This window comes from Cucurbita moschata, unplaced genomic scaffold (genome assembly GCF_002738365.1).
Source record: "Cucurbita moschata cultivar Rifu unplaced genomic scaffold, Cmos_1.0 Cmo_Scf00011, whole genome shotgun sequence".
Taxonomy (NCBI): Eukaryota; Viridiplantae; Streptophyta; class Magnoliopsida; order Cucurbitales; family Cucurbitaceae; genus Cucurbita; species Cucurbita moschata.
In genome coordinates this window covers 522,983-530,455 of record NW_019268527.1, presented here as the reverse complement: position 1 = coordinate 530,455, position 7,473 = coordinate 522,983, and the positions used below count along the sequence as shown (strand labels likewise).

General features: G+C 36.8%; 1 non-coding gene across 1 annotated transcript; it reads right to left on the bottom strand.

Moving 5' to 3' along the window:
* Positions 1-1,410: 1,410 nt before the first annotated feature.
* On the bottom strand, positions 1,411-1,484 carry TRNAR-UCG. Its single transcript has one exon. It is a non-coding gene; the product is annotated as a tRNA-Arg (tRNA).
* Between the last annotated feature and the right edge of the window lie 5,989 nt (positions 1,485-7,473).

Here is a 7,473-nt window from a genome sequence, read left to right as displayed (position 1 = left end):
TGCCTTTGTGATCTACACTTAAATTCCTTATATTTGCCTTTGTGATACTTAAATTAACCTTTTATTTGCCTTTGTGATACTTGGAAAATTTGACCTCGAACATGTGAGCTTTTTCATGATTAAGAACGTGAATTGGAGACCTTCCATGTGTTAAACTGATGTGATAACCAACTAGACACCAAATGATTTTTAAGCTCTGGTATGTGATAACCAACTACACCATGACACCAAATGATTTTCAAGCTCTTGTCTGTGATAACCAACTACACCACGACACCAAATAATTTTCCAGCTCTGGTCTATACACTTTTTATTATGTGTTTCCACTAAATGAATGACATGTAGCTTCTTTGTCCACCACGTAGAATTTGTAGCAAGTGGATGAGGAGAGTATTGAAAAATCTTGGTGACATTCAATGCCTTTGTGATCTACACTTAAATTCCTTATATTTGCCTTTGTGATACTTAAATTAACCTTTTATTTGCCTTTGTGATACTTGGAAAATTTGACCTCGAACATGTGAGCTTTTTCATGATTAAGAACGTGAATTGGAGACCTTCCATGTGTTAAACTGATGTGATAACCAACTAGACACCAAATGATTTTTAAGCTCTGGTATGTGATAACCAACTACACCATGACACCAAATGATTTTCAAGCTCTTGTCTGTGATAACCAACTACACCACGACACCAAATAATTTTCCAGCTCTGGTCTATACACTTTTTATTATGTGTTTCCACTAAATGAATGACATGTAGCTTCTTTGTCCACCACGTAGAATTTGTAGCAAGTGGATGAGGAGAGTATTGAAAAATCTTGGTGACATTCAATGCCTTTGTGATCTACACTTAAATTCCTTATATTTGCCTTTGTGATACTTAAATTAACCTTTTATTTGCCTTTGTGATACTTGGAAAATTTGACCTCGAACATGTGAGCTTTTTCATGATTAAGAACGTGAATTGGAGACCTTCCATGTGTTAAACTGATGTGATAACCAACTAGACACCAAATGATTTTTAAGCTCTGGTATGTGATAACCAACTACACCATGACACCAAATGATTTTCAAGCTCTTGTCTGTGATAACCAACTACACCACGACACCAAATAATTTTCCAGCTCTGGTCTATACGCTTTTTATTATGTGTTTCCACTAAATGAATGACATGTAGCTTCTTTGTCCACCACGTAGAATTTGTAGCAAGTGGATGAGGAGGGAGAGTATTGAAAAATCTTGGTGACATTCAAGAAAAGTGTATGGCATCGTCTAGATTCCTCAAGTGTGTTAACCAAAGAACGAACACAAGTGAGGAAAAGAACTGAAGGCCTCAAGTGCGTTAACCAAAGAACGAACACAAGTAAGGAAAAATGTTCTCAAATGATAGAGTCTACACAATTTTGGTTAACCACAATGGGAGTCGAACCCACGACCTTCTGATCCGAAGTCAGACGCGCTAATCCACTACGCTATGCGGTCATTTTCAAGCTCCAGTCTATACGCTTTTTATTATATGTTTCCACTAAATGAAGGATGTGTAGCTTCTTTGTCCACGTAGAATTTGTAGCAAGTGGATGAGGAGAGTATTGAAAAAACTTGGTGGTATTTAAGAAAAGTGTATGGCATCGTCTAGATTTGAACTGAAGGCCTCAAGTGTGTTAACCAAAGAACGAACACAAGTGAGAAAAATGTTCTCAAATGATAGTTTCCACGTAGAATTTGTAGCAAGTGGATGAGGAGAGTGTTGAAAAAACTTGGTGATATTCAAGAAAAGTGTATGGCGTCGTCTAGATTTGAACTGAAGGCCTCAAGTGTGTTAACCAAAGAACGAACACAAAGTGTGTTAACCAAAGAACGAACACAAGTGAGGAAAAATGTTCTCAAATGATAGTCTCCACGTAGAATTTGTAGCAAGTGGATGAGGAGAGTATTGAAAAACTTGGTGATATTCAAGAAAAGTTTAAGGCATGATCTAGATTTGAACTGATGGCCTCAAGTGTGTTAACCAAAGAACGAACACAAGTGAGGAAAAATGTACTCAAATGATAATCTACAATTTTGGTTAACCACAATGGGAATTGAACCCACAACCTTACCTTCTAATCTGAAGTCAGACGCGCTAATCCATTGCGCTATGCAATCATTTTCAAGCTCTAGTCTATACATGTAGAATTTGTAGCAAATGGATAGGAGAGTATTGAAAAAGCTTGGTAAGGAAAAATGTTCTCAAATGATAGTCTACAATTTTGGTTGACAACAATGGGAATCGAACCCACAACCTTCTAATCCGAAGTCAAACGTGCTAATCTACTGCGCTATGCGATCATTTTCAAGCTCTGGTCTATACGTTTTTTATTATGTGTTTCCATTAAATGAAGGACATGTAGAATTTGTAGTAAGTGGATGAGGAGAGTATTGAAAAAAACTTGGTGATAAAAGTGTGTTAACCAAAGACTCAAGCGAGAAAAATGTTCTCAAATGATAGTCTACAATTTTGGTTGACTACAATGAGAGTCAAACCCACGACCTTCTTATCATAAGTGAAACGCGCTAATCCATGCGCTATGCAGTCATTTACAAGCTTTGGTCTATACGCTTTTTATTATGTGTTTCCACTAAATGAAGGGGAGAGTATTGAAAAAACTTGGTGATATGTATAGCATGAAAAGAACTGAAGGCCTCAAGTGTGTTAACCAAAGAACGTGCCTTAAGTGTGTTAACCAAAGAACGAACACAAGTGAGGAAAAATGATAGTCTACAATTTTTGTTGACCACAATGGGAGTCGAATCCACAACCTTTTGTTTCGAAATCAGATGTGCTAATCCACTACGCTATGCGATCATTTTCAAAAATTTAAGTATATACTTCAATATAAATATATTTGTAACGGCCCTAGATTTCTACTACCCTAAAGTCTACCGTCATCATTACATACTCTCTTATCTAGAAATAAACATTTACAACTTCATCATACAACGCTGTCATGGACTTACATGCAGAAACAAACATTTACAACTTCATCATACAACACTGTCATGGACTTACTATTCGAAACATCTCTAAAACAACATAACAAAATACTAAATAAAACATTAAAAGTAAAACACCCTATATTAACCTAAAGTTTAATAGATGAAATGCCACTGTCTTATGCATATTTCATGGTCTTTACTTGCGATGTCGTCGTCAACCCTACCAGGGTGTCTTGTCTTTACATGAAATAGAAGTAGCACACGGCTTTAGTATATTAAGAAATGTTGAGTAAGCGACCCCACTATTGGGGTTAGAGAATGCAAACACATGCAACTCATGATTAGGGACCTATCGCTAAAACCATCGTAGGGGTGGCCTCTAGCCCAGACAAAATTGGATGTCTATTACTTCTCTACACACCACCCACACATGCGAGCGTAGATCCCTAGGTGGTTCACACCCACTAGACTCATCATAGTCAAGCTAGCTATCTGTAGACCCCCGAGTGTCATGCCAGACATGATTGTGATCATCTCATAGTGTAGGCGTCCGTACTCATCATCATAAATGGGAAATTAACCTGATGTATATGAACACACAAAATGCATGAGGTCCCTATGATTTTCATCTTTAAATCATTCTTATGACACAACTCTGTACATTATTCACACATTACACTAGATAACATGCATACGTTGGCCTTCATACGTTCATCATGATTCACATCAATTAAGGTTGCGTCTTAGAAAACTTACCGTCATAATGCATCATATTAAGTCATCTCATCATCATGCATCATACATCATCATGTTATCATGCATCATCATATCATGTCATCATCTCATATCATCATATACATCATCACATCATCATAAAACATCATCACATCATCATAAAACATCATCACATCATCATAAAACATCATCACATCATCATATAACATCATCACATCATCATACATCATTACATCATCATATAACACAAAGCATAAATGACACATCCAAGGGTCAGTGGGCACGTGTCGTCATACATAAGGCAAGTCTTCCGATCAAGCTGATAGTAAGACCACTTACTTGATTGAGCTTAGCCAAATCTCTATCTAACTCCAAAATTACTTGCTTTCATTCTTTTGATCCGAAGTCAGACGTGCTAATTCACTATGTTATGCGGCATTTATTAAAGTTTATGCATATATTTAATATAAATATATTTCTTTTATACTTTTACTTTTGAACTCCCACTTATAATTTTTTAAAAGAAATTTACATTTTTTTTTTATCTTTAATTTAGTTTAAATTATATTTTATTTTATTATAATTGTACATTTGGTAGCGTTCTTATAGTCTCATCAATTGTTTTTGTTAATTACTAGAAGAGAAAATTGATGTCACACCTGTTTTTATTTTAAAAACAATATTGTTTATATTTTTTCTCTACTCTCTTTCTCTTCCTCTAGGTTAGATGGAAGAATGGAAGAAGTAATAAATTAGAGGGGAGACAAAGATAGAAGAGAGATGATCCAAAAATTTCTTCAAGGGACTATTCTTACACTATATTCTATCAATTTCAATTTTGTAGGAAGATTTTCTGCTACACGTCATTTCTTAAGTGATTTTTTTTTAACAATACAAGTTCTTCATTTACAATAAATAATTTTTGTATTAATTACATATCACTATCTTAATTTGTTTTTTAAAATATACACAAAAAAAAATTATAATTCAATTAAATTAATACTCAATTTCTACTTGTAGTGTTTCAATTTTAATTGTCTCGTACTTAACTTCTATTTATTTATTTATTATTATTATTTTTTTTTTTTTGAGTTTTCCTTGGAAAGCATATGGTGATGTCTTTTGTGGGCATTCAATTTCTGGGAGGGCCCCTTGCAATATGAATCAAGATGAAGTACCTTGACTATGATTGTTCTGGCAATGAGGTTTCCTCTACGAAGTTTTACCTCGATTAGGAGGACTCACATTCCCCTCCTTCGCCTTCAAGTTTGTCGCCTCTCCCACCTTTAGGGAGCTAGGTCGATATTTTCATTACCCTATTTGCAAAAGTCTGGTTCTGCCTTACGTCTTGGGATTGATCGTTACTAAGGTCAAACAGTCGATAGACTATAGACTAAGCCGTAAAAAGGTTTTAAACTCTTTGTTTAGAGAGCTTGGTCATTGCCCACAACTTCAACCCCTCAACAGAACCGAGGACCTTGTCTTTTTTGGACATGTCATGAATATCAAACATAAGCCCAAAACCTGCATAACATAGTCTCGAATATTCCAAATATGTCTCAGCTCCCTTAACTTTCTCCTTTCTATTATCTTGACATTCTCTAAGAAGAACTGTGAACGAAGTTTTTGTTTTGAGCTTTCACAAGTGTTCATAGTACATCGTCCATCTTGAATGTCCGTACAAGTACTTGGACCTCAACCATAACTTTGCATCATCGACAAGATAAAGTTCTCTAGAGCCTTGGTATCTCAAAGCCCACAGAAGAGCTTGGGCTCCAAGACCTTTGCCTTGTTATATTGGATTGCACCCCAAGCTAGGGTTTGGTTCCCCACAACTCTCACAGTGAGGTTTAGTTAGGCAATCAGATCTGGCACGTTAGCCCTGACAATTCCAAGAGGTAATCTTAAATTCTAAAACATTTCTGAGACCATTTTAACAATTGCTTGTTTGGCATTGCCAAACGCCTTTGCTTGTCCTTCAGGTGTAGCAGTTGGTCTTTTAAGAACATTGAGTAACCTTTCTCTGTGAGTTGCCCCATACTCAATATGTTGGTCTTGAGGTCTAGTACATAATAAACATCTTAGATTGACCCTATTAAACCATCTTTTTGCAAGAAATGTATCATACCTCGACCTGACCTCCACCTTTGACGCATCTCCAAATGACACATGACCATCTTCAATCTTTTGCATCTCTTTGAATAGGTACTCGTGACCACACATATGGTTGCTTGCCCCTGAGTCGAGGTACCACAGAGTGTCGTTGTTGATATTGTCTTCATTTTAAGCCATCAAGAGAAGATCTTCATTTGTTAGGTCTTCCAAAGCTAGGTTGGTTGTTTCTTCCACCTTTTTATCAACTCGACAATCTTTTGCAAAATACCCCACTCTACCACAATTATAACATTTTTTGAAGTTACAATCATTCGCATAGTGACCATATTTATGACATTTTTAGCACTAAATGTTGGAACAAATTGATCGACCGCCTCTTCCTCGACTGCGTCCTCTTCCACGCTAATTTGCTTGGCTCGACTGTCTCTTCTCCCTATAGTATCCTTCATGACTGCTGCTGAGAAGAATCACGGTGTTACATTAGCCACTCAAGCACATCAACATTTGTTAGAAAAAAAACTATTGTTAATTTCATAAATGATGTAAAAGTCAAATGGTCAATTTGACATATTCTTTGTGGAGATTAAAGGGGATCAGGAATAAATCCCATCCACAAAACATCTCGAATAAATTCCGTCCACAAACGTCTTTTATCTGGAAACTATAAATACCCACAATTATGTAAAATTCAGATTCGTGGATGAATGTAATTCAGATCTCAAATTGAGACGTTTCCCTTAGAAATCCGAGCATCATATTTGCCATTTCTAAGTTTCAAGAAATTCTTGTGGTAGAATTGCACCCGAGCCATTCAATCAAGCCTTGATCAAGTTAGATTGTGGAGTGACTCAATTTAGAACAAGGTTTCCAAATCTTGCTTCTAGATCTTCGATCGTAAGAGGTAATCTAATTCTAGCCTTATCTCTTGGTTGATCAAAATTTCGTATAAGGAGGTGTTAATTACTTTGATTCAAAGGTTCTTGCTTCAACAAAAGCTTGGATCGTTGGGCTGAGGATTAGGGTTGTCTTATCAGCTAGCTTGACCACCGCGACCAATTTCACAACTTCCACAACCACGACCTCTACATTGAAAGTTTTAAGAATGGAGTACCTTTTCATCTATGATTGACGTCTTGGCCTGAAGTGCTTGATCGAGTGTTTCCTCCTCATTCTTCTTTTATTGCTCGTGTGCCTCGAGAGAACCGACGAGCTCGTCGATCGTAAACGTTGCTAGGTCCTTTGACTGTTTTGTCGCACATACAACATTCTCAAACTTAATGGTTAATAACCTCAAAATCTTCTCCACAACCCGCGTCTCGGCTAACATTTCTCCGTTTCGGTTGACTTGGTTTACCAAAGTCTGTACACGTGTGATGCAGTCAGAAACACTTTCTGACTCCTTCATCTTCATGCTCTCCAACTCGCCATGAAGAGTTTGGAGACGAACTTGCTTGACTCGGTCGGTTCCTTTGAACACTTTTCCTAAAGTGTCCCACGCATCTTTTAAAGTAGTTGCATTAGCAATCTTCTCAAAGCCCGACTCGTCAACGGCTCGGAACAACATGTATAGTGCCGCCTTATTCTTTGATCGCATCACTTTTAACGCCTTGTTTTGTGCCGCTGTATAACCCGTGGTATCTTTTGG